This window comes from Zonotrichia leucophrys, chromosome 9 (assembly GCF_028769735.1).
Source record: "Zonotrichia leucophrys gambelii isolate GWCS_2022_RI chromosome 9, RI_Zleu_2.0, whole genome shotgun sequence".
NCBI classification, from domain to species: Eukaryota; Metazoa; Chordata; class Aves; order Passeriformes; family Passerellidae; genus Zonotrichia; species Zonotrichia leucophrys.
In genome coordinates, this window is record NC_088179.1 from 1,954,872 (window position 1) to 1,973,130 (window position 18,259).

The 18,259-nt window shown below is 43.4% G+C and overlaps 1 protein-coding gene and 1 long non-coding RNA gene across 3 annotated transcripts in view; one reads left to right on the plus strand and one right to left on the minus strand.

Moving 5' to 3' along the window:
* The window catches only part of LOC135451489 (glypican-5-like), a 366,422-nt gene that overhangs the window by 175,060 nt on the left and 173,103 nt on the right, over positions 1 to 18,259 (minus strand). The gene's annotated exons all lie outside the window — the stretch shown is intronic.
* Positions 2,763 to 3,438, plus strand: LOC135451491 (uncharacterized). The gene is made up of 3 exons (XR_010441339.1): positions 2,763 to 2,961; positions 3,080 to 3,181; positions 3,295 to 3,438. It is a non-coding gene; the product is annotated as an uncharacterized LOC135451491 (long non-coding RNA).

Here is an 18,259-nt window from a genome sequence, read left to right on the forward strand (position 1 = left end):
CCTCCCTGAATCCACATAATCTGAGGTTACAAGTGCTACAAGAAATAACCTCTGAAAACCAAGTGCCACCTCCAGCCTGAGCCAGTCTGGTGTTTTAAAGACAGAGATCACCACAGGCAATTCTCAGGTTTTGGTTGATATTTGCTGCCCTGAGATGTGCAGGATGTCTCTGCTTTGGCCACACAACTGAAGAACGAGTCTGGACTCTTCATTTTTGGTCTTGAGGTTGTTTATTAATTCTTATCTATAAAATTTTCTTTCTGCCCAGCTGAGATCTGCTCAGCAGGGCAGCCACAGACACTCTGTGTTGTCTTTTTATACTACACACTACATATAACATATTTACACTTAATTCCCAATACCTATCACCTGTGTTAGACAGTGCACTTCTACTCTAAACCAATCCCAAAGTGCCAACATCACTGCAGAAAATGGAGAACAAGAAGAAGAAGAAGAAAGGCTGGACATGCCCAGATTCCTGCATCTTGTCCCCATAACCCCCATACCAAAAGTCCTAAAATCTACATTTTCACCTTGTGCATATTTTATCATTACACCATTCAAATCTGTGTGACTTTCACATCCTCATACCAAGCTGGCAACTTGCTCCAAGGGTCACAATCAAATCCCCAGGTGTTCTGGGCAGCATGCCAGGGTCTCTGAGCCCCCCAGCGGGGTCCTCAGCAACTCTGGATACCCAAAAAGATGCACTGAGTTCTGACAGGCAATAACTGTGTAAATAAGAAATCAGACTGCTTCAAGGCCAGTCATTCTAACCCCTCATTCCAGATTTATTCCTTTATCTGGAGTAATAGCTCATCTAAGAATTGAGGATTGGTTCCATTAGCTCCACTGTGGGTAACTAATGCTGACACCTGAGAGCTCCAAGAATTGCAATCGTCAATTTCACCAACAGGAAAGTGTTTCTTCAAGCAAAGTTCCCCCGCTTTGAAGGATTTCTGTTTTTCTCATATGGAAAATCTGTGCCTGTAACTGAGTTTAGCTTATAAACCGCACACAAATAAAAACCACTTAAAGGTGACAGTGCTTAAAAACCAAACTAATGCACATATAAGATACATCTTAAAGATGTGTATCAAGAATTTCCCTTGCACCAGAGATTATATCAAGATGAAATGTTGCTCACCTTACAACCAAAGAGGAATTAGATTTTAGCAATTGCATTTATATTGAGATATGAAAGACCTGTGTATATTAGAAGTCTGTGGTCTGATGTTTTTCTGGGCCTTCAAGCATAGCTCTGCTGTAAATCTGTTTTTCCTGAGATTGATTCCACTCTCCTGCCCTGCTTTCTGAACCAGGGGTTCCCATAATAAAGGCAAGGCCTTGACATGAGTAGCCTTCAAATATCCTCCTAGGTTTTGAGGGTTTATTTTGTTTTGTTTTAATAATTTCCTTAACTTTCCCATAATTTTCTATGACAATGATTTTACATTTCTTTCCCAGACACAGGTACTGGTTTGCACTGGGCTGAACGCAGATCCCCCTGAAATGAGCACAAATTAAGCAGCTTCATTAGATGAGTATTCCTCATTTCCAACTTGGAGGTTTTTGGTGATCTTTCAGGCAGTCTTAATCCAGTGGATATGGGCAACATGGATTTAATAATCACACATGGTTTTACTCACAATGCTGCCTGGCACTATGTCAAATGCCCTACAGAAATCTAAATATACTAACAGAGTTAACTTTATCAAACTTCTGTGCGTGCCAACAAAAACCCAGCACCAAGACTGCCTGATAAAATCTTGTTTATAAACCAGGATTTTTATTCCAGCGCTCCCTGGAATTCTGTTTCTACCTCGAGGTCCCCTGTGACCTTTCCTAACTGCAATTGCCAACTGCTTGAGCATCCCACTCACTGATTGTGGAACAGGGACACCCCGCGAGCTTTTCCTCCCAGCTTTCCCATGCAGTGTTTGCCAAATTTCTGTGACCTCAGGGATGGAATCTGTCCCCACACAGCAGCCCCTGGAGAGACACAGCCCCCACCAGGATCACACCCTGCTCCACCCCTCAACATTACACGTGTATTTGTACCTAAGCTGTGCCTGTGGTGGCACATTTTGTGTACAGAAACAAAGAAAAAGGGCAAAAGCAACCACCCAAAGGCTGGCCTGCATTTGCAGAATTGGGTTCCCTCCCACCCATCTTCCAAAGCCTCAGCAAATCAAAGCAGCTTCTGTCAGGACCATGCTGCTTCACATGAAGCTGCTGTTTCCCTTTGTCCTTTAAACCAAATTTGTTGTGTTTCTTCAAAGTAATTTAATTCTAGCCTAATTCTGCTGCTGTAAAAACCCAGACAGTCAGACTTGCATTGATCAGGAGGGCACCTGGGTGGTATTTTCTTGGGGTCCCCCGTGGCAGGAAGGAAATTATGAATCTGACTCCATGTTCTTAGAAGGCTAATTCATTATTTTATGTTATTATATTATAGTAAAGAATGCTGTACTGAAACTATACTAAAGAATAGAGAAAGGATACTTACAGAAAGCTTAACAAGATAATAATGAAAAACTTGTGACTCTCGCCAGAGTCCTGACACAGCTGGACAGTGATTGGTCATTAAGTTAAAACAATTCACATGAAACCAATCAAACAATCACCTGTTGGATAAACAGTCTCCAACCAAATTCCAAAGCAGCAAAACACAGGAGGAGCAATCAGATAATTATTGTTTTCATTTTTCTCTGAGGCTTCTCAGCTTCCCAAGAGAAGAAATCCTGGCAAAGGGATTTTATGACAGTGACACATCTGGCTACACCTGAGTGATTTCACCTCTTTCTCCACCCTCCCCTGGGATGTGTGACCTGAGCCTCTGGTGCCTGGTGGTAAAACACCTGGAATGGGAATGTTTCTGAGCCCCCAGGAAGGATCAGGAGCAGGCAGCCCCAGCTCCTAAGCACGACCATTCCTTGGGGGATGTGGTCAGTGTGGGAAGTAAGACACTGAAAAAATATTTTGATGTATCCTCACTGCTACAAGCTTCAAGAAATCTGGTGAGTGTGCAGATTTGAATATTTAAATATAACCAGCACACTCCTCTTACCCCCTTAAGCAACATAAGGAAGAATGTCTTAGCTCCCAGTGCCAACCTCTCGTCCCACTGCTCATTCTGCCCTCACAACTGGAGTGCATTTTTTACACTCACTTTACACAAGTAAGAAAAGATCAGAGGATATATTTCAGCAAGAAAAAAATCAGAGGATATATTTTAAAAAGGTAAGTTTTTAGATTTAAAAAATAATTCTTCCCCTCTCTTATTTCCCACAGTGAAGTCGAGAAGGAGAAGAAAGAAAATAGAACTGCTTACAAAGCTAAAGAAAAACAAAGTTGCATAAAATAATTGTTTAAAATTTACTGTCTGCTTTATTGTTCAATGCTAAATGAAAAAAGAAACTCCCAAAACTTCATCATGAACAACTCCAAAACTGTGATTTTTTTATTTTATTATTGCTGTTGTTGATTGAGCTTGCACATCTGTGAATTAAAAAGAACTACCATTTGGGGAGCAGGTTTATCTCTTCTATTGAAGATGTGTGCCAGTTTTCAGACATTTGTTTTTTGATAAAAAATTTAAAAACATGATCAAGTGCCTGTGCTTTCTAAGATGAGCACAGCAAAAGGCTGACCATTAGATGGCCTGGACACAAAGACTGAAATTAAACTTGTGAAAGTTCAGCTCCAGAGTGTGTGTTTCTGGGAGATAAACATGTAATACAGTCCAACAAATCAAAGTTAATCTATTGTTATCTCCCTTTTATTTCATCAGCTCCTTGGATTAGACTACACAGCTTCACTAGTGTGCACCAGGAACTGAGTAGATGGAAAAATCTTTTTTATTCTTCTTACTTTAAAGAGTAGATGGAAAAATCTTTTTTATTCTTCTTACTTTAAAGAATACATTTTTCAAAGCCTGATTATAAATCCTTGGCTGGCAGGAATTACCACCATAAGTATTGTGTAAGAAATATATTCTCAGCACAATGCAAAAGGCTTTCATGATGGATTTGAGGAAAGCAATGAAAATTAACATTAAACCTGAAACTGGGCAGACACTGCACCTTTCCACACCAAGTCTAATAGCTTACCTTCAGATTTGCATACTGGCCCTAATTTGATATTTTTAGCTACAGAGCAGGTGCTTTTATACATTTTTAACACATCTGCATATTTCTGCCTGTCACTGCACTGTCGTGCCTTAAGTCTGAAAAGGAAAATGGCACCAACCCTACATGGAAGAGGTTTTACAGTGACTTTTGTGAGCCAGAGAAAAGTCTGATAAGAGGATCCATGTTCACCCTGAAAGAATTTCCTACTAAGGTCATTGACATAGAAACCGAGAAAGAAAAAAGGATAATGTCCTGGTTTGAGAGGAAGTGAGTTTTTTGGGATGTTGTGGTCAAACCAATGGGTGCTCAGATTTGAATATTGGCACCTGGTGTGGCCACTGGGGACATGGATATGCCTCTGAGAACACAGGGGGTTAAAAGCAGAGAACTCTCAGGGAAGCTCTCTTGGTTCAGGTGGGTGAAGGTCAGAGCTGCCCTGCCCAGCTCAGGGGGTTAAAAGCAGAGAACTCCCAAGGGAAGCTCTCTTGGTTCCGTCTGTGAAAGAGGTCAGATCGTCGAGAGAGGGGAAGCCATGGGGCCTGGTGAGGTAGGCCAGGGCCTTGGACAGAGAGGGGAGGTGAAGGCCCTGCAGGATGGAAGGGTGGAGGAGCACTGAGACACATCAGGGAGCCACCCCAGAGAGAGAGAGAGCCTGTGCCACCTTGAAAACGAATGCCACAGCCTTGGCTCTTCTTTTTTATACTATTCCATGCAATGCACCCAGCTCTGCATCCTTGAAACTCACATAATCCTTTTCTCTGGAGAGGCAGGACTGGCCTGGCTTTTTGCAGAGAAGTGGTGGCTGCACCTGGCTCTCACAGCCATTTGTAATGTCACAAAGATTATTAATGTGAACAAGTGATGAGGGAGCACAAGGTTTAAGCTGATGAGACCTTGAAGCCAATATTTCAAGAAGGTGCAAACAGGTTGCTCTGTGCCCTCTTCTTTCTGCCAGTAAGCCCTGGGACAACAGAGCAGGTAGATGGGAACACAGCTGCCAGGTCTTCTGAATAAATTAAAGAATCACCTGAAACTAGTGATTCAGGTCTGCTTCGAGTGCCAGGGTCTCTGTGACAAAACAGCCATCCTTTGGCTAATATCCTACAAGGTGTTGCATCAGTGACAGCTGTGGAGATATCCTGGTGAAATGGAATCAGGATGAGGAGAAGGGAGGCTGTGTTGAGCAGGTGCCCAGCAGGGCAGCCATGGGAGCTCTGGACAGGCAGAGCCTGAGATTTTGAACCCTTTTCTTGGATGATGGAAACCTTGCAAATGCTGATCCTCCTGGAGCTGAATGAGAAGAGAGATAGAGATGAGATAAGGAGAAATGGGCCACGAGAGGAGTTGAGAAGAATCCTAGGTGGGAGGGGATGATGGAGTGGCCTTGGCTGGACTTTTCTTCTATAGCCATGGACAGAACCATTTTTCCTGGGATACAGAGATTGCATTTAGGGGAAGGCAATGGCTTGGAGCCAAGAGAGTGCAGTGATGTTATGTGAACGAGTGCATGAACAGAGACAACGGGTGAGGAGGGTGGTGGTGCCCTCCGTCTTCAGTGAAGAACACCTCTGTTCCTGAGACCCCCTCGGCCCCAGGGGGTGAATTTGGGAGGGACAGGTGTCCCAAAAGTGAGAGACTGTGCTCTTTTTGGAACTGGGCAAAGCATCCTTTAAAGGGGAACTCTAGAAGCAGCTCTGGTCCATGTGTAGTGGTGAGAGCACTGGGCATGGAAGGAGGATGTCACGATGGCAAATGATCTCTGGGCAGTGCCACGAGTGACATAGAAACACACAAGATCTCAAACTGTGTTTCCTGGGGAAGCCTATGATACAAGAGGGACTCCTCTCTTCTTGATGAACTGAGAATTGATTATCTGAAGGGTGTTGATGGACTGAGAGTTGGTGGTCTGAGGGCTGGTAACTGAATTGAGAATCCAAGGTTTTGTCTTACTGTGATGTATTGGAAATTTGGTCAGGGGAGGAGGAATGTTTGGAAGGTTTTCATCCTGAGTTCTGTGTGTTTCTTTTATATACTGTAAGTTAATAAAGTTTTTTTCCCTTTTATTCCCAAGTTGGAACCTGCTTTGCTCTATTCCTGGCCCCATCTCACAGCAGACACCAGGGAGAATGTATTTTCATGGGGGCACTGGCATTGCACCAGCATCAAAACATGGCAGATAAATAACAGAAACCTGCAACTGCCCATTCCAATGAGCACTTTGTTTGTCTTTCCTGACCAATGAGTAAAGTGTGGACTTATGAGTTCTGTAGGAATGTATAAAAAGCATGCATGCTAGAATAAAACCAGTGTGAAGCCTTCTGAAAATGGAGTGTGTGGCTCTGTTGTCACCATGATATTTTCTGAAAAATCCCTTTGCCAGGATTTCTTCTCCTGGCAAGATGAGAAGCCTGAGCTTCTCCATGTTTTGCTGCTCTGGAATGTGGTCTGGAGAGTATTTATCCAAACATGTAAATTGTTTTTAATTAATGACCAATCACCATCAGCTGCGTCAGACTTTCTGAGTCTGTCATGAGCTTTCATTAGCATTCTTGTTCAGCCTTCTGATGTCTCCTTTTTCTTTAGTATAGTTTTAGTGTATCATTTCTTATAATATAATATCATAGCATAATAAATCAGCCTTCTGAGAACTTGGAGTCAAATTCTCATCTCTCACCTCATCCTGGGGACCCAACACCACACTCTGTATTGTCTCCACCTAAACTGTGACTGTTTTTGTGCTATCTGCTGATAATTGCAGGCAGTGATGAAGTGGAGAACTGCAAGCAACTGGTCTGCTGGCTCAATAATGCAATCTCACATATGGACAAACCCTAAAAAGCAATCTATCAAAGAAGAATAAGCCTCCCCTTTGTCCCAGGGGCAGAGACAAGGTTTTATTAAAAAAGAAGGAGGGGGTTATGGGCGAATGTCTTTGTTGAGAATTTTAACAATTATATTTCAGTTTTCCTCTCAACACTGAACTGCCTCTTGCTCCCACATCTCCTGAGTGTTTTGCCTGTGTAGAACAACAAAATGCAAATGGGCCAGTTTTAATTTAAAAGCAGACCAAATAAAGAATGACCCTTAGGCTGTAACCTATGCAACAATCATTAAGCAATTTCAGCCTATTCTAAAAGGAGCTTTTCCACTGAAAAAATTTCCAATGAATGCTCAAGCCCATCCTCCAATCTTGCTGAACTCATCAAGTTTAGCAGGAAACCACCACACTAAATGCCCTACAGTAACAACATTAAATTCTCTGGATGTTGGATATTTATTCTGTATGTAGTGTATTACATTCAGTGCCATCAAATGCTCTCTTAGCAAGCAAACAACCTCTCTTCACCAAAATGAGCTCACTCAGACTCTTAATAACAGACAAAACCCCAGATACCCATGGGAGAACATAATTCACTAAAACCCAGTGCATCCCTGACCTCTCACCCCTCGTGAGTGATTCTTCAAGAACAGGTCTAAAACACAAACGCTTCAGAACTAAAATTCGTAACTCTGCTGGACATTAAAGCACCCCAATAAATCAGTTTACACACAGTGGTTCCAAAGGTGTTTCTATTTCATCTGTGTGAGCTGCAGACTATGAAGGACCTGTCTCCTCTTTTCTGCCTCTGCAGCTCCCCAGGGGCAACAACCCCTCTCCACCTGCCCCATGTCAGAGCTGCATCCTCCCAGCCAGCAGCTCAGCTGATTTCCACAGCACAGTGATGATTGTGGGTGGCATTCTGCCCTTTGCTCTGTTCCAGGCACTCACCCAGGAGTCAGTGCCCATCACATGACTGCATGGAATAATCCTTTATCCCAGCACAGCTCACACTGCACTCCTTTGTTTTTCTGCTCTGTTTCTCAGGTGTGCAGCCCCTCCTGAGGAGCTCTGGGCTCCCAGCAGGTAAAACACAGCCTCATCTCCTGTGTCCCCATCCAGATACAACACAGCAGGTCAGAGGGAGCCCAGCTTCAGGCACATTCTGCTCAAATCAAGCTGAATTTGTGGCCATGCTCAGCTCTGCTGCTGTTTGAATAGATCTCTGAATGGCCACCTCTGTGGCCCTGCTCCCAAAAGTGCTCAAATAATGAGAATATCAACACAGCCCCAGAGACTTCAGCTGGACAAAGCCTATGCAACCTTAAATTTCCACCTGCTCTCTGTGACCCTGAGCAGCTTTTCCCACTCTCAGGGTTAGCTGACCTCTCTCATCCCACCTTATTTTCCTGTTTCTCCCTGTCCTGTGTTGCCCACACTGGCAGAGCAGGACAGCTCAGCACCAGAGACAAGAGCAGCAGCTGCCTTGTCACACCTGCACCAGCAACCACAGGCAAAGAGCAGCTCCTGTGCAAAAGGACTGCCTCTGATTGCTGGAAATGACCCCATTAATTGCTAATTAATTAGTTAATACCAAATGAGTAAACCAGGGGACTGATACAGCCAGGTGACTGCAAGGGATGACAGCAAAGTCAAACCTGCTTTGACTTCTGCTGCCTTTCTCACATGAAATTCCAGTGAAATCAACAGCTGGGGACAACAGATCTACAGGTGCCCCTTCTCCAGGTGTGTTCTTACAAATTCTTACACTCTGTGGGACAGAAATAACATTTCTTCCTGAAATTTGCAGTCATAGGCTAAAACTGAAATAATCTTGTGAATGTGAGCCCCAGTTCTGTGTGAGGAAGCATTGAGGACACAAATCCAATCAAGGGGGCTCTAAAGGAGTGATGGGTTTTCAACTCCATTATATCCTCCCCTGGGAAAGTAAAAAAAAAAATGAAATAAAATAAAGAAGGCAGGACTTGTGAAGTGGGGAAATGCTATATTCCACTCCTCCTTTCCTTCTGGACTTAGAAAGTTGAGAGAAAAACATTCTAAGGTATGGAGAGCTCAAAGGAATAATTCTTTTCTTGGTCCACTCAAAACCCAGGAAAGAAAAGCCAGAAAGCTGCCAGGTGCTCAGGATGCCAAACAGACTCAGTGCACCCAGGTTTGCTCAAGGATCCCTAATGCTGGGAATGTTAACAATTATATTTCAGTTTTCCTCTCAACACTGAACTGCCACTTGCTCGCACATCTCCTGGGTGCTTTGCCTGCGTAGAACAACAAAATGCAAATGGACCAGTTTTAATTTAAAAGCAGAGCAAATAAAGAATAACCCTTAGGCTGTAACCTGTGCAACAATCATAGGTGCCAGCCCTGTGACTCCGAAATTCACACCCCTGGAATTCAAATGGAATTCAGCCCCTCTCTTAATAATCTTGTCTTCTGTTTGCCTCCTTTGCTGGCCCTGTCAGCTCAAGACAGAATTTACTGCAGTTAAACATTGTTTAGCATCTGTTCAGCTATAAATTAATCACTGCCAGATAGAAATAAAGATAATTAGTTTCCTGGAGTGCATCTTTTTCTTTAGTTGTTAATTACCTACACAGGGACCTGCACCTTTCATGGAGTCAGCATAATCACAGCATTGAAATGCCATTATTCAAACTCCTTCTGAGAAAACATCCACCATCCTTATACCTCAGCAGCATGGAAATATCTACATGGATGAAGACATGATTATATTCACCATTTAAACAAGATGAAATAAGCAAGTTATCACAATATTTAAAGTTAAATTTCTTTGCTACTGCATTGTAATACAATAAAAATGAGCTACTGCAGGCAGATCACAGTCCAGATTCTCCCCCCATTTTATATGGCTGCCCCGTATTTCAAACACCTCCTTAGAAACTCAGGTGGCACTTACCCAATGTTGCAGCCTTTCGTGCAGAACCCTGTAACTGCTAGGTATGAAGTACAGGGGTTTGATTTGCCTTCTTGCTTAGCATAAAAAAAATTCAAAAGTAGCGTAGAAATTGATTATTTACAGAGATCCAAAAATGAACAGATATTTCAGTAAGGCTGTCCAGAGCAGAAGACATAAAAACCAAGAATATAGAAATTTAACTTCTTGTTTTGTTATACAACAAATGTTTTTCAGGGGGAAAAAACTCCAAATACACAGAATAAACCCTCAAGTCCAAACAAATATGTAATACATACCAATTTCTCCCCATAAAGCAAGAACTGCCAGCTGTGAGTTTTTATGTGAACCCAGTAAGTGCACTTCTCTCTGGCCATAGGATCAGAACCTGAGACACAGAAATCTCCCCTTTCCTGAAGCTGGATTATCCACTACCTTTGTACTTCAGACTGAAATAAATGACCAAGGGGGAAGAATTTCTCCCACTGTCTCCCAGAGCAGAGAGGTGCAGCTGTGCCAGGACAACCCAGCTGATGCCAGGCCCCTGTGGAGGAAGGGAGCTGTGTCTGTCCCAAAGCCCCTGCAGGAACAGCAGCACTGTTGTATGTGCTAGGAACACCCCAATGAAGGCAGAAATGATAAATCTGACTCCATGTTCTCAGAAGGCTAATTCATTATTTTATAATACTATATTGTATTAAAGAATACCAAACTATTATAGACTATACTAAAATAATACTACTATATTAATAATTAAATAATTGATTATTTAATTGTTAATATATTAGTATTATTTTAGTATAGTCTATAATTATAATTAATTAAAATAATTAGAATAATATAGTATTATTTTATAATACTGTACTATACTAAAGAACACAGAAAGGATACTTACAGAATGCTAAAAAGATAATAATGAAAATTTGTGACTCTCTCCAGAGCCCTGACACAGCTTGGCCCTGATTGGCCAAAGAGTGAAAACAACTCCCAGCAGAATGCAATGGAACAATCACCTGTGGGTAAACAATCTCCAAACACATTCCACATGAGCACAGCACAGGAGAAGCAAATGAGATCAGAATTGTTTTCCTTTTCTCTGAGGCTTCTCAGCTTCCCAGGAGAAAAATCCTGGGCGAAGGGATTTTTCAGAGAATATGAATGCCACACAGCACCTTTCTGGGAATCCACTGGATGAGGAGGACATCTCCCATTTCCTTCTGCACTGCAAACAAATGCAATCCCAATCCCAACCTCTGAGCTGTCAAACATGCACTGAGGATCCACTCAAGGGAGCTAAACCAGCATTTAAAGTACCAAAATCTAAACTGTTAGCCTTAAATGTGGGTGAAAATAGTGAGATTATATCCTGTTAATGCTTTGTTCAGCTTATATTTACAAAACTTCTATGCCAATACTGGAGGGGGCAATGGAAAATGGGGTGCATGGAAGGAATGGCTCTTCCCAATGACACCAGTGAAACCAATGTCTGAGCTGGAAAATAAAGGAGAACAAGCACATGACATTTTCTCTGATGGAACAAGCTGGAAATCCAGATCAATAGGCCTTTGAGAGCAGAACTCCAGAGGAAAATGACATCAGGAGAGGTTTAGGTTGGCTATCAGGAAAAGATTCTTCACCCAGAGGGTGGCTGGGTACTGAACAGGCTCCCCAGGCAGTGGGCACAGCACCAAAGCTGTCTGAGTTCAGGAAGCCTTTGGACAATGCTCTCAGACACGTGGGGTGACCTGTGCAGGGCCAGGAGCTGGAGTCAGTGATCCTTGGGGTCCCTTCCAACTCAAAATATTCTATGATTCAGATATGGGATGTAAAATTCAAAGTTAACACCAGAAGTAAATATCAAAATAAAATTCCAAGTTAACACCAGTATATCTCCCTCGTAACATAGGACATTGTAATGTTTTTCACTGAGAAATGTCTGAATATCCTCTCCTCCAGCTGCCAGAAGGTGGTAGTGTTTCAAAATATTAATATTATTTATGAGGAAGCACAGTCCCTGGTTGCTGCAGGCTGGCTGCCTGCCAGGGCTGTATTTATTGTACCCACAACAGTCACAGGCCAAGCTCTGCAAGGGCCTCGATCCCCAGCCCCGGGTATCAGAGGGGCTGGAAAACAAAACTGCAGAGGGGAAAATGCACCAATGCCTGCTTGTCAGTGGGGCAGGCTGACACAGGATCAAACTGATCAATGCTGACTCCTGGAATCTGCAAAGAACTGAGGGAAACAGTTCCAGGCTGAGATCAGAGTCTCAGAAGGATCACTCAAGGCCAAGCCTCACCCTGGAAATGAACACCTCTTTACAATGTCATTAAATCCTCCAGAGCTGCTGCTGCCTTCACAAATGACTCCTCCAGTGGGGACAAAGCAAGTTTCAGGATGGATCTGTAATTAAATAAGGCTGCCAAAGAACAAGTCTGAGTCACGTTAAAAGCCAGTTCTTGGCATGCAGTGTCTGAGTGTCTATCAAGGTAACCTGAACAAAAGCCATTCCACAGAAGTGCTAGAAAAGAATTTTGAGCATTTATTCATAAATGAGTAAAATTCTACAACTTCAGAACCAGGATGAAATTGCTGCAGCCACATAAATATAGTGCATGTTGCTTAGACCAGATGTGGTTATAGCAGACAAAAAGCAGATGTCCTAACCAAATAAATTAAATCCAGTGTATTTTTGCAGGATACCAAAGGCAGAAAGGGCACTGCTGGCAGATCCCCATCAGTGCTCTCAGGATGAGCAGCTGAGGGCAGGTGGCACAAGGAAATGGGCTTGTTTGGAAACAGGACAAGAAAAGATCCCAGTAATTCTGCTAAATTGGACCCACACAGCTGTGCCAGCTCACATTATCACAGAACCACTGCTCAGTGTGGGATATTACACCAAATTTTGTGCCATTCCTCCTGTTGGTGGAGACTGAGGGGATGGAGGAGCCAAATGAGGACAATGAGGACAATGAGGACAGTGGCTGTGCCCTCCCATGGAGTCCAGTCCATGGACAGCCCCTTCCTCTCCATGGATTTCCCCAAGAGCTCCAGCAAGGGCTGCAGAGGGGACACAGCCCCAGCCACCATCTGTCCCCTCCCTGGAGAGGGGGAACAGCATGCACAGAGCCTGGAAGGCCTTTCCAGGGAATATCCCCACCAAGAATCTCATTCCTGGCCAGGTTTGTGAAGCTCCTGCATCCCAAATCTGAGAAAAGCTGAGTGGCACTGCCCAGCTCTGACCCACCCAAACAGAGGCTCTCAAGGCATCCTTTATTTACCACATGCTAGGTGGGATATTCCTCTCGATGAGATATTCCTCTCATATTCCTCACAAAGGTGACCCGTCCTGAAGACCTAAATGACACTCATTTAGAAATACCTCCATGTACCTACCTGCTGGTAAAAGAAGTGGAAAACCTCTCCCACCCCAGAGCTGCACATATTTACAGTCAATAAAATACTCCTGATTCTTGCATTTTGATTTTTTTCCCCCTACATCTTTAAGACATAAAATGTGGTAAAAGTCACCTTTAATATGCAGGGAAAAAAAAAAAAAAAAAGGAGTTTTTACAATGGCACCCCAGGAACCAGAACAATAGTGCTGCCTTCATTCTGGTGTGATTTGTGCAGCTTGAAAAGTCATCTAGAAAAGCCAAGTGCTATTAAAAGGGAAAGATCTTTTCTTGGGGAAAAAAAATTCCTTAGGGCATGACACACAGAAAAATCAAACCACAAGTTCCATGGATCTTGATTACACTGAGAGAACTGTGTGCTTCAAAAGTGTTAGCTCAGCTCTGGTCAAAATCCAGTCAGAAGGAATGAGGCTGAAAAATAAAAGGCTGTGTGGGAGATCAAAATCAGTCTCCTTGCAGAGGAGAGAGAGGAAACAAGCCCTGGGTCTTGGCTGCCACCACAGTGATGTGATGGGGGTGCTTTAGAACAGTGTAATGGCTCAGGGAAAGGTTGTTGTACTTGCTGTAGAAGTTTGACCTTTGAGGCATAAAGGAAACCCCCTAAACTTTCTAGGAATTAAAAGCAAAAAGATAAAACAATGTGGAAATAACAGGAGGCAGAACAGCTTAGACTGGTATATTCAATCCAGCTTTATCACCCATAAGAGAAAAATATTAAACACAAGGGAACCCTAGGTAACAATTTATTTTTTTGAGTGTGCAAATACCACCTTTCTGTTGACCTTTTTACTGAGAAACAGAATTTCTAATGCTGAGCTAAGAACTGCCCTGCCTTTTGGATACATACAGTAAAATAAACAGCAAGATTTCAGCCTCCTCTTCTTGCGCCATGAAGGATGTTACACCCAAAGCAGAAACGTGTAAAAAGGAACCAGAAATCTCCCAGTTTTGCTACTGGCTGGAGTCAGAGCCCAAATGCCACATATCCTACTTCCCTCAAAGGGAATAAAAAGTGATGAAGTGTTCTGGACTGGGCTTGGAACTGTCAGGCCACTGCAAATGTTGATTTCCCTGGACTCTGCCAGACTGAGGAGAAATTGAGAGTCCCTTACCAACAGGAGTTTCTGTTTTCCATAGAAATGTCCTATAAAAAGATATTTATTGGATAATGAATTGCAAAGGGCTGTCAACTGAAAGTGATCTCTCATGCAAGCAAACACTCACATTAGACAAAATCTTTTGGTCATTTAATCAAAATCAAGGATAGGAGTTTATACATGAATTCTTCACATGAATCCCTTTTCTACGATTTCCTCTCTTTAAACAACTTAGGGCAGAATTTCCAAACCCATCAGTGACACTCAATGCTCACCTCTGTAACAATTCACTGGTTAAACATCTCAGAAACTTCTGCTCTCCAGAATTTGCATCCAGACTGTCCCAGCCTTGCCACTTGCTGCCTCACACTCCACTTATGAATATTGTGACTAAATATTTCACTGTTCTTCCTACACACACAGGTAGTTCTGTGAGTCAAAGTCTTTCCTCTGAGGATTTTTTTCATGTTTAATAAAGCTGCGCTCACAGCTTTTCAGTGAATGGAAATATTAATGTGGTTTCTCTGTGCTTCCTATTCTTGTAGCAATATTGTTGAGAGCTCTTCCCTCCCATCAAATGGGCTTAGACTAGTTCAAATTTCACTAAAATTCTCCAAGAACTAGAAGTTCAGAGCAGAGGAGAACACTGTGACTGCAGGCACCTTGTTTCTATAGGAAACAATGCCAATAAAAAGAAGAAGAAAAGGCTTTTTTAATAATAATATTTAACTGCAGGGGGAAAAAACCAATTCAGCTGGGATCCTTGTAAATGCCTGACTAGTTCTGCTCAGGTTTTAAACACACATTTGCTTCAAACATTTAATAATTGTGAGACTGTTTCAGAATTTCTCCTTCTGAAATGTCTGATTAAAGATTTTGCTGTCTTCAGGCCAAGTCAAGGAATAGTGTGTGAAACCCAACCTTTGAGGTCAAAGCTGCATCAGCACAAGAACATTTTTAGCCCTTTTTAGGCTTGACAAATGATTCGAAATGAGAGAATTTGCTTGTACTGATCAATGAACAGAGATTTTACACAGGAAAACCAGTAAGAAAATGGAAGTGCCAACATGGAGGAGGCAGGGCTGTGCTAATTCCAAGAACATTTTGGATTAAGGAATTGATTATTTTATTGTTAGTAAAGCACCATCCCAAGTACATGCAAATGAGAGAACAACCAAGCCCTCAATCAGTGCACCTACTATTCAATGAAATTACTTTTATGAAAAGAGATGGCTTAGTCCTTGCAGACCTGTCCAAAAGTGTTCTCACCTGACTGCTGCCAGCCTAAAGGCTTCAATAATTTATTTGTGAGCTACAAAATTCTTCTGAGAGCTGTGGGGAGGAGGAAAAGGGATGAGCCAGCAGAGAGGGGGTGTGATGGAAGGGGTTTAGGTGCTGCTAATGTGCCTGTCACACCCAACCTTGGTCACTTCTTTACTCTGAACAAGAGACAGCAGAACTGAGAGGGATATTTACAGAAAAAAAGGGGTGTAGGGCAGCTTCTCTCCATATTGCTGCTCTCCTGGAAGATTGACAGTTCTCTCTTTTTTCTGGAAGCCTCCTTTCCTTCACTGGAGCCCTTTTCTGACTCAGTGCAGGCACCTGAGCTCCTCCTCCTTTCTGTGTTTGTGCTGTGGGTGAACACTGCACATTTCTTGGAAGCAACAGGCACAGGAAAAAGCTGACAGCAAGTTCTGCCAAATTTGTTTCCCTGTCCACTGAAGAATGAGAAAGTTAGGGTAGGCCTTGGGTGAGAAAAGTAGATATTAAAGAAAAGGTGAGAATCAGGATGGTGCTGAGAAAGTATTTATGGGAGGAAGTATTATGGGAAAAGGTCTTGGGAGGGAAAATGGTGGTTGAGCTGCTGAACTGGAATAAATGGTACCACTGACTGTAAGAGTTTGTCACCTTTGCACCTATTCCCAGCATTTGTGGGAAAGCAAAGGGAGCTGGGCTTGTTTGAATGGGCCACAGCTTTCAGGGAGTGACCCAGGTCAAGTGTACCCACTGTGCCCTCACCAAAATGTTTAAACACCCCAACCTCCCAGGCACCCAAGGCATGAACTTCTGAAATGGCACCGATAAATCCTGAGAGGCTTTCTATAAGAGATGTAGCTGAGCTGTATCTCAGTTACCCATCACCTTGTACCATGTGTAATCATTTATGCTTCTCCAAAGTAAGCAAATGTGTAATTAAAAACCTGTGGCTGCACCTTGTGCAGATTTTCTGCTGGTGTAGGTGATGGGGAGTTGACCTTTTCCTTCCTTTCCCACAAGAAATAACAATATTGTTTGAAAGCTGCACTGAAATGGTGTAAGGAAAATTTTTGTTATTTAGGAACAGAGCAGAAGTGAGAATTTTAACATTCTTTTTCTCCTTGAGATGAGAAAATATCCTGCAGCACAGAGATGGAGACCACCAATGATGCAAAAGCCAAGTGTCCATGGGCTCTTGGTGCAGAACAGCTGAAAGGCTGGGCAGAGGATGGGCTGGACAGGGATGGGGGCACCACAGGGTCCCTGAGAATTCAGCAAATCCTCCTGAGGGCATTCCTGCAGCCCCTTCCCGAAGCCAAGGTGCTGCAGTGAGGGTTTGGAAACACTAAACCCTGATTGTGCTGGCAGAGCTCAAACCAGACAGCGTGAGCAATCTAAACCTGAGAATGCACTGCAGGAAAATTAACTCATGGCAAGGAGAAAGGGGACACAATGAGTACTGCCAGATGGACAGAGCTGCTAATTCAACCTCTAGGAAGAAGCCATTTCTTTGCCCTGAAATAAGTCATCTGAATAGGGGTAACAATTTCAGCATTCCTGAGAAGCAGCAATTCACAGAATCACTTGGTTGGAAGAGACCTTCAAGATCATGGAGTCCAACCCAGCCCCAACAGCTCAACTCACCCCTGGCACCCAGTGCCACATCCAGGCTTTGTTAAACACACCCAGGGATGGGGACTGCACCACCTCCCTGGGCAGCCATTCCAGAACTTTATCACTCTTTCTGTGAAAGCTTTTTCCCAATATCCAGCCTGCATTTCCCTTGGCACAGCTTGAGGCTGTGTGCTCTGGCTGTGTCAGTGCTGCTGCAGACAGAGCCCAGCCCCAGCTGAGCACAGGCCCCTTTCAGGAGCTGTGCAGAGTGATGGGGGCAGCCCTGAGTCTCCTTTTCTGCAGGCTGGGCACCCCCAGCTCCCTCAGGGGTTCCTCTCAGGGTTTGTGTTCCCAGCCCCTCTGGATGTGCTCATTGTCCCAAGGCCCTTCCCAAGCTGAGGGGCCAGAGCTGGAATTACTGGAGAACATTCATGGTCTGGTGTGCTGGCATGGAGAAGCACACACCCCAAAGGCACCTCTGAGTTAGAAGACAATTCTCTGTTACCCAGTCCTGGCAGAGCTGTTTAACTCTGGGAAAACTGGAAGCACCTGAACAAAACCAACCAGCAAGGGCACAGGCAAGAGCTGCTCCAGTGATCACCTCCTGGCTGCCCCACCTGCAACCCTCCTCAACCAGAGAAGAGGGGGTTCTAGGTGCCACCACCTGAGCTGGCTCCCACAGAATGTTTTTTCAACTTCATTTTGCCTGAAATGGTTTAGATGGAAATAGAAATCCAAACTGGGAGAAAAGCAGGGTTGTTACCCTTGTTCGACTGACAAGGAATTGGGACAAAGGGAGACTAAGTCATGTTTGTGAGCAGGAACTGTAGCTTAACTCCTTCATCTCCTCAGAGCCACACTTTAAACATCAGACTTGCCACACCCTCCTTCTTCTGTCTTCTTCTTTCTTCTTCTTCTTCTTGTTCTTCTTCTTCTTCTTCCTGTTCTTCTTGTATCTTGTTCTTGTTCTTCTTGTTCTTCTTTTTCTTCTTGTT